Raw genomic sequence first — 10063 nt, forward strand, 5'->3', positions numbered from 1 at the left:
GGTCTGATGGTCTCCATGTGAACATTTTATTTATGTATGGTGTTACCATCAGCAAAACGGCATCGGTGTTCACCAAGGGCAGATGCAAGTGACCTTCTTTTCACTGTCTGTAACACACACACACACAGAGACATGTGGATCTGTAATGACAACAGGGTTGGGGATTAATGGAGATGTAAATAATACTGTAGAACAGATATCAATTTAGACAATTTAGATTTATTACCTATTGGCTGCAATTGAGACAAAAGCTTTGCAAAATGTCAAAGATGATCTGTATGGCTCTACTGCTTCTTGTCGCCATTGTCACTCTCAAAATATAATGAAAAAACAAATTAAGGCCAAAATGTAATATAAAAAAGTAAGGACGGATTTGTAACTAAATAAGTATATTTATTATACGGCTCTCTTATCACGTATTGTCTTACAATTAACTATTTTAATTACGCGTAGACCATCAGTGTGTAAACTTAGTCTAATGTGATTATTGTGACCAGTCCCTACGAGATGACAATATTCCAGTCAATAATTTTAATAAATTGAGGGAGTCTAGATATTGTTTCCTGAATGAGAATAATACACTGGGCTAAACCTAATTAAGTGTACACAGCTTATCATTAATCATAAGACAATTACCAATTTGGATTGATCTTAACTCCCCCAAGGCTTTTGTCTACTTATTTATCTATCAGATTGGAGGAAGAATATGACAATTTTTTTTGATGTATAACCTGACTTGAATAATTAGTCTGATAAAATAATTATCAGACGGCAAAGTCAGTTGTTTATGCTTGAATGTGTGTGTCCTGTGGAACAACAGCTGTATACCTGTGTATAGTATGTATAATATATGAATTACATATATTATTATTATTATAGATTGTATATTATATTATAACAATAAATCATTATTGTATAGTAGGACGCTATTTGTGGTTTACGGTTAAAAGAGCACTTTAGTTTAAAAAAACACCACAAAGATTAGAAGATTGTTAGATCATAAAATAATCAATGAAATATTTTATATGAAAGAAACATGAGTTGGAAATCTGCCGTCTGTCTTTTTTTAGATTTAACAATTGTTTTAATTTAATTTGATTGTTTTAATTTAATCTTAACCACTTAACCACAAAGTGACAAAATATAGAAAGTATTGTAGCAGACTACTCTGTTAACCATCTTAGTTTAGTGTTCAAGCTTGGTAACATTTACTAATTAGCAACAAACCCAATGTACAAAGGATGGGAATGTCCAAAAAGGTCATCATTTGACAAAAAAGTGTTGACCAGATGGTGGCACTAGAGGAAAGGTCAGGAAAGTGGCAAACAAATTAGGAAACATTGCCTGAGGACCGTGAATGTCTGTAAAATTTCATAACATTACGTGGAATAGATTTTTCGGTTAAACCAGTGTGGTGGACCACCAAAATTATGCAAGCGAAGCTATGCTGCAAATGTAATAGCAAACAAATATCCACTTGGTTTTGGTTTTCTATAAGTACATCTTCCAGATGAAAAGGTAAAGGATGGGGTTGGGCTAGGATGATCATAGCCTCAGAGTCAAATGTAATGGGTACCAAGGTGTCAAACAAGGTCATAAAAAGGAATGAGTATAAAAAAGATATTTGTTAGGTATTTGTTATGTCAACATAATCATTTACTAATAGAAAGCATATTTCCTTAATTCAAAACATATTGCATAGGACCCCCACCAATATATAAGGTAGAAATGGAGACTTTGTTGTGTAATAATCTTAAACTAAAACAACACCAGAGATTAAAAATACTCTACCCGGCAGCCAGCACACATGCTAACAAGTGTGGGAAGAGGCAGGCACTGAAATCAGTCATAATTTATGAGTTGTATAAGTTGTATGAGAATTTCGTGAATCTGTAATGAAAACGGATCATTTACTGATGCTGGAAGGGCTGCGGCAGTAAAAAACACAGTTTAATAGCTTCAGACTGTAAAGGCTGTGAATATATGAACAATATGAATATAATATATATCTTGTAAACAAAATCTATGAGATGATGACAATGATGACGTCACCATTGTCTCCCTCTCTTCAGTATCCAAACTTCTCCTTTTTCTCAAGCCTCTGTAATTATAATGAACATCACTCCATCATCTCTCCCAGGTGCAGATGCCCTTTGCTAGTTAGCTCCACCCAGCACACCTGTGCTCTGCTGAAATTTTACAATTTCATTTGAAATATTATTATTACTCTGCTGCACAGTGTTTTTTGTTGTACCAAGCTGATGAATGACAAACACATAGACTCCAGACTAATTAGTGTTTTTAAATTCACTGGCTTAAATTGATGACCGGAAGAAGAAGTCAGACCTTGTGTCCTATCTGAGTTTCAGTGGGCAAAGCACCATACTGGTGTTTGTACAGTCAAACATTGTTTGAGTCAAGAGGCATCGCTCTGCGCCACTGAAATAAAAATCAGTGGGCTGTGTCTTCCTGTAGTTGCAACCTGTGAGACCTCTTCTCTTGTAAACCATCAGCTGGTCTCACATCTGCTTCACCATCTGAAGTTTTATACTTTTTTCAGTAAATCCATCAGATCACATTTGGTTCTGAATTAGGAGCTTTTAAATGAAAAAAAAACAACTGTTGGAAAATAATGTCCCAATGTCTGAGGGCTGGTAATGTGTAAACACATGTTTAATTACCATCTGAAAATATGTTTTTTGCTGCTTTGTATACAGTATATGTATTCTAGCACAAATCTATCTCTGGCACAAAGTTGTCTTGAATGTTCAATGTGATCTAATTATCAGATTGTAGCTGCAGGTTGTTAGCATCGGCTTGGCTGCCACTGAAAACTGTTCTCAACATACAGAATTCTTTTGAAGTTTAGTTAATTTTAGAAAAAGGTAAGAGCAGGTGGCAGGCTGTGCAGAACATGGCCAAACATGCAGGAGGCTGATTTGCAAAACACTAGACTGTGCCATGATTGAAGAACAAATTTATATACATAATGGTTAAAACAGCAGTTTGCAGTCTGCAGTTTTTATTATTTTACTTTGTACTTGGTGAGTAGTTAATACAACCCCAGTTCCAAAAGGGAAGATGCGTAAATGTAAATAAAAAAAGAATGCAATGACTTGCAAATCTCATCAACCCATATAGAACATAACCAAATCAGATGTTGAAACTGAAAATTTTACAATTTCAATTGAAATATTATTATTATTCATTTTTCATTCATATTCATTTTAACAACTATCGGTAAATGTCTGGGAAGTGGGGAGACCAGTTGTTGGAGTTTTAGGAGAGGAATGTTGTCCCATTCCTGTCTGAGGCAGGGTTTTAGCAGCTCAACAGTCCTGTACTTGTGTTGCTGTATTTTCTGTTTTATAACGTTTAAAATATTTTCTATTGGCGAAAGGTCTGGACTGCGGTGGCGTTTCTGGATCGTGTTCACATATGGCTTCTTCTTTGCATAATACAGCTTTAACTAACATTGAACCTAATTAATTCTGTCTTGTTGCCCCTCCTCCAACTTTAAGAGCCCTTGCTGCCATCAAATATAAAATATCTGTTTCAGCATCTGATATGTTGTTTATGTTCAATTGTAAATAAAATATGGGTAAAGATTTGCAAATCATTGCATTATGTTTTTATTTACATTTTCACATGATCCCCACTCTTTTGAAATTGGGGTTGTAACAGGAAAGACTCATCACATATATAAAGAACATTGGAGGAGAGCAATCTGTGGTAAGAATAGGACCAGAAAAAACCTATTGTTAAAATAATATTCAGGCCTTTGATAATGTATATAGGTGCACACATTGACCATTACCCTTATTTTATATAACTTTTCAAATACAACTGCATTCAACATTAGTGCTGCAGCAAATACAGTAAGAATTGCACTAGCTTAACTTTCCCAAGCTTTTACATTTGTGGCGATGCAACAAATCAGCCAAACAATGGGAAGAGTTACTCTGTCCATTAAGGTTTCTCTGTGTAGCTCGATAAATCCTTCTCAGCAAAATAAGGAAAACATAATTGAACTCAGAATATAAAGTTAATTGAACTCCAAGCAGACAAAGAAACAACACAGCTAAAGCACAAAAGTTTTCAGCTAATGCTGAAAAATGCTGTTAATTATAAGTCGTGTAAAGTAACATTGTTCGAGTTGAAGTAGCGCACATGCTCAAGGAGAGGAGCACTAGCCTGCATTGAGCATGCAGTGCATATTTGAGCTATAATGGCTCATCTAGAAATGGACTTAGGTGAGGGTTGACCTTCATGGCCGTGTGACCTAGACAGGTATATAGATTGTTGTGTGATCACCAGAGTGCCAAACAAACATAAATCCCATGCCTTAAAATATTCTCCTTGCCAACTTTAGATGCATTCAAATGCTGCTGTTTTTGTGTTACGTTATACTTACATTGAACCTAACTGAACTGTGTGTGTGGCAGAAATCCTGTAAGAGTAAAGTTATATTTTTTTTCTGAAAACAACAAATTAGTTTGTCCCCTCCACATTGACGATGGAGCACAAAATTAGCCAGAATGCAATACTTCGGAGCTTGTGAGGATGTAGCTGTCAGTGTGAATACATTCATCAATATTCAGTGGGAATAGCATGGCAAATCTCATGCAGCCTTGGGGGGGATGCCTTACTGATGAACTGAGACCCAACCTAAGCCAACTAAAGTTTTGTGTGTGTTTGTGTCTAAGAATGAGGGCTACTACCTGATGGCAACATCTATAGGAAGCTGTTAAGGATTATTTGTGATCCTAATTCCATAAATGACACGCAAGCATTGCCCCTGACTATCTCACATCACAGTTGGGAACTGATACAGCAGTTATAATTACCGACTTATTGATTCACAGAGCAGAATGTGAAGGGATTGTTAAATTAAGGAAAGTTGGGCGGCAGGGAAGTTGTTGTCATGAGTAATTTGACTGCCCTCTGGAGTTGTAAGGTTTTGCCTTTTTGGAAAAGAACCGAAGAGAAGGACAAAGTATGGCAAGTTGGGGAAAGAGGTATGGCAAGGAGTGGAAAACAGATTATTAAATGGAGAATGATTGCAAGGGGAATGACTTGGAGCCAAAGCCTTGGTCTTGTTCCTCTCCACCCCTCAAATAAGAAATAATTTGGGAATTTGTTGACTTGATTATTACATTGTCAGTGTGGCAGCTCTAATTAACAACTTGGCGAGTTGCGTGTGTGTGGTGACTTGGTCTGCTTATGTGATTGAGAGGGGATCCTGGAGGAGGACTGGCATATGCTGAGTTCATGTAGGTTCAAAGGTTATAATAAGGGGCCAATCTCCCAATGCCAAAGCATATGGGTCCTTTAGTACCATTTGGGGGTCTTTCTGTATCTGTGTGGGTGGTAATGAGAAGTTGAAGGTCAGAGAACCAATCAGCAGTTTTAAAGGGGGGGGCATGGTGAGATAAAGGTGAATGGAATAAGTTCAAAAGGAGAATAGGTCTCAGCAAATGAGATGAAGCTCATGACACAAAGGGTGTAAAGGAAAAGGCAAATTGATGGTCTTTAAGCAATTCAGTGCTGTCAGGCAGGACGAAAATGTAAGGAGATGGGCGGGAGAGATTAGCACAAGGAACTTGGTGTTGAGGTGTGTTCAGTCGGAACATAGCAATTGTATATAATGTGAATGACACTATAAAAAAAAAACGGATGTAAAGCAGAGGGGGTGCTATTGGAAGGCGTCCCTTTCACTCGCTCTGTTAGCAGAGTGAGTGAGTGAGGGCAGAGTATACTGACATTTGAGAGACTGAGCAGGGGAGATATCTCTGATTGTGCTACTGATTACAACAAGCAACACTCCAATCTTTTCCTCGCCGTGAAATTTGCTTTTCCCGTCTATGGTGGGCTGGCGAGCACAGTGCACATGTTACAAACAGATGCGAGATTTATTCAGATAAAGCCCTACCAAGCAAGATTTCTTTTTTATTGCTGCACTGAGGGCAGTTTCTGGAGAAACGCCTGGGGATTTTTATGAACAAGCAGCTAAATTCTGTAGCATCCAATGCAAATAACAGAATGCTTTTTAGGTTTTAACTATTACCTATTTTCTTAATAATACTCTCGACCAAATATATGTTTGTAAATAGACTTAGAAAGATTAACAACTAAAAGCAGGTGAGCTCTATTGCGTTGTATCAAAACAGCATGAGCATTTATTCTGACGCGATCAGATGCATTATACTATATATGTATATAGAAAAAGTTTCTCCCTTTGAAGGCAGCAAGACACATGTCCATAAATATACAGCCTGGGATTTGAGATGCGCCATGTCAGAGCAGACTTTCCGTTGGTGAGTTGGATGCTGTGTTCTAATTTTTGTCTTGTGATTTTAAAGTGTTGTGTTGCCATAGTAGGTCAGTACCTCTTTGTAATTTTATGTAGACATATGGCAAATCATTTGACACAGTGTCAGAAAAGGAGAGATGTTCTGTAATTTGACCTCTGATAGACATGAGTTGTTTGGGAGAGCTGTCAGTGTAATATAAAAGTCCTAAGGTTTGAGACGAGGTGTGGGAGACATAATTGTGGCCATTCATTTTCCTGCTTATGTTTTCCCCCTGACCCCTTTAGAAATTGCTGTGTTGCCGAGATGCCTTCTCACGTCTCAACAGCCTGTAGAGATATTCTTGAAGGGACTTTCAGGATCAGATCATAAAGATTCCACTGAAGGTGTGTAGAACCAATGGCACTGTAGCTTCCAGTTAAAGAAATTAAATGATGTTAAATTAGACAAAGAAAAAAATGTCAGTCGCAATTTGAATGGTAAAACATGAAACATAAAGTAGCCCCGGGTATTTATAGCCCAATTGTCCACATGTGCGTGGTTCAGCTCGTTATATCAGTTAAATATCTTGTGAAAGAAATAATGCCGAACTTTATGAACTTTACCACATTCTATCAGGAATATAATGGCAGTTCTGGGAAGTGTGCTTCAGACCACAGTGGGTGGTGTGGGACAACACTGGAGAACCCCAGGAAGTCTTGTCAAGCTCCGCAATACAATTATCGCTCATCCATGTTTAATATCTCATTTGTCTTCTCGTCTTCACTCACAGAGCGGTACTCACCCTGCAATTATTATCACAGCTGGCATCCAGATTGAAGGAATCAGATGCTTTGCCCTCCTAAATAACTGATTGAGACTTAATAAATAAAATTTAGAGAGACAAAATTATTTTGTTTATAGACTCCATGTGGATAGGCTACCTAAAGATTGACTGATCAACTACAATAAGCTAAATAAGCAAGTAAACATGCTTCTCCATTAGGGAGTCACTGAGACATGAAGCTAAGTTAAAGAGGGAGTTCTTTTGGCTGTTGTTGTTTCCAGGCTGGATACATACTTTTTATTTTCTTATTGTAAATATATTTCCTGTGCAAACCTTATCACAGAAAGTGACAGTCACATCAAGGACAAGCTGATGGAAAGAGTACAAACTTGATTACTTCTGGCATGTAATGAATGCTTGGCACAGTCAGATGTGTGACGCACACATCTGCTGTTGCAGTGGCACTAAATGACAATGAAGTGAAATGCTTAGCTGAACTATAAATTAAATCGGGAAACGGAGGCATCTTAGCTGGGAACACCTTGACTTAGAAAAATAAATCTGACTTATATTTATAAGGAGGCTCTTGTAAGTGCACTGTCAAAGATGTGAATCCTCATTGGCATTCCACCTATGAATTATGAACTCTTTTGGGGTCCAATGATTTCTTGGTTTACTGTTCCTTTTCCTAATGAAGAAAACAATTGGTAAACCAATTTGTAGAGGTTTCTTACAACATTGTGTTTACCTTTATTACTTACTTTCAAAGCTTAAACAATATGTATAATATTGATTATACTTTGCTCATAAGTCTTTGATCCAGAATGTGCTGTAAGATTGGTTAGTTTCTGCCCTTTGGGAATTAAACAGTCATGAAACAGTTGGCCCTTCAGTTTGGACGCTGGTGAAACAACTTCCATTAAATTAAAAGTCCCATGGATTAGAGCCTGAAGGCATGGGTGCCCAAGAACCCTCAAGTGGATTAAGAGGTGTATGTAAATACCAAGGGCTTTGGTTAAACAGCACTCTGAATTAACTGCATTGTAAAAGAAAGGTTGCATTACTGAAACAGACCGATTGGCCAATGTCCATTTGGATTAAGTGCTTATCTTTTCTGGGCAAAGAAGCCTGGATCCATGCACTTTTCATGCAACCATTTGTCGCATTTATGTGTCGAAGAAATGCTGAGGTCTTGACAAGAGACCACCCCTACAGACCTCTGATGGTGACCATCAGGGGAACACCAGTCGCTACTGACGGCAATTAAGTATTCTCCATTTAATTAAAGCTAGGAATGGGGTGCTCTTTAAACTGGAAAATCACTAGGCATTAGTGGAAGACTCATAACAATAGGAGAGAGAAAGATAAAGCTCTCAAAATGTGGAATACCATAGCAATCCAGTACAGGTAGTGTTTTATTTTACTATATTGTTTTTTGCAGAAAAGAATATTAATGCTGGTATTTCAATCTTGCTCATTTTGAAAACTACAAAAAATATGCCACTGCGTTTTAATAATCGATGCCAGTTACACGAGAGAGAGTTTCCTTTTCCATTTAGGGTTTAATGAAAAGGTCCTTAGGAAAGTCTCACGAAAGCTAATGAGTTAAATACACTGAGAGACGAAAAGTTATGTATCTGTAGTTTAAAAAATTTTGATTTCAAAAGTATCTGTAGAAATTATATTTATACAGTCCATAAAAATTGCTGTCAATGTGTTTTTCTAAATTTTTATTTACATAAGGTGTGAAGTATGTATGTTTTTTTATGATAATTTTACATTTTCTCGAAAATAAACTGCAAAAACTATGTAAAATTAAGACAAAGAGAAGTCAAGTAGTGTATTTGTTCTGTGGGAAAAAAATATCAATTATCATATAGCCAAATGAGCGATGGGTTTAAACGTTGGTGATGATTTCAGTGTGTTGTAAGGTTGTAAGGTTGCTGTGATCAAACCCCTATTTACAAAACCTTTTCTTGATGTAGGTGTTTTAACCAATTACAGATTACAATCTCCCCATTATTTCTAAAATTCTTTAAAAGTAGTGGCTAAGCAATTATTACATAGATTCAAATTAGTTCATGTTAATTGTAAATCTTTATACGATCATGATCTATATCATTAGAAATGTCTCACTAAATGTTTCATAAGTAAGTATAAACTCAAGTTTGGCTTCGGAATATACTATTCAACCACATTACTAAACTACTTAACTGTTAAATTTATGAGTGGGCCACATTTCATATTGTAGGAGAAAAAAATATTTTAGCTTTAAGGTACTGTCTTACGTTTAAAAAGGAGCAGTTTATGCTCAACTGACCCACCAGGAGCAACTCTGGGTTGCTCAAGGACACTTCGACATGTAGCCAGGACACGTCGAAGGACTCACCCTGTGGGTCCTCCGTGGACGATTGCTTACCAACTGAGCCACAGCCCCTGAGCTGTGATGCATTTAGTGAATCGAGCGGGATTAGCGTGTTGGCAACTGGAATGGCAGTGGACAAATCAATGCATGCTCATTAGCCACTGGCTATGCAATGAATGAATAAATGATTGAAATGAGTTACATAAAGACTTTATAACTTTTAAAAATCTTCATAACTTTATATTACAAAATCTAATGAGCCAGCATTACTGCATATGAAAAGTGAAATAATTACCTAATGAGTAGGTAGCAAAGTAAAACACACTCTCCTTAGAGACTGTCTACATTTCATAGTATACACAAAGTGGAATAAAAGTATACGTTTTGAGGTTTTCAGTCATGGTTATCTGAATGGCTGCATCTGAATGGCTAACAAAAATGCCAGAAGCGATATTACACTTTTTATGCTTTTTGTTGTGTCTAACCTATTGTAACTGGTGTGATGATGGCTGTCCATGATGGAAAGGCTTTAAAACATGACCCAGACATATGTAGAAGAAATCCCACGAAACAAAATCTCTTTTCTATTGAAAGTCTTTCGAGAAGCTTTACAGCAGCCAT

The sequence above is a fragment of the Channa argus genome, chromosome 13 (genome assembly GCF_033026475.1).
Source record: "Channa argus isolate prfri chromosome 13, Channa argus male v1.0, whole genome shotgun sequence".
Classification (NCBI taxonomy): domain Eukaryota; kingdom Metazoa; phylum Chordata; class Actinopteri; order Anabantiformes; family Channidae; genus Channa; species Channa argus.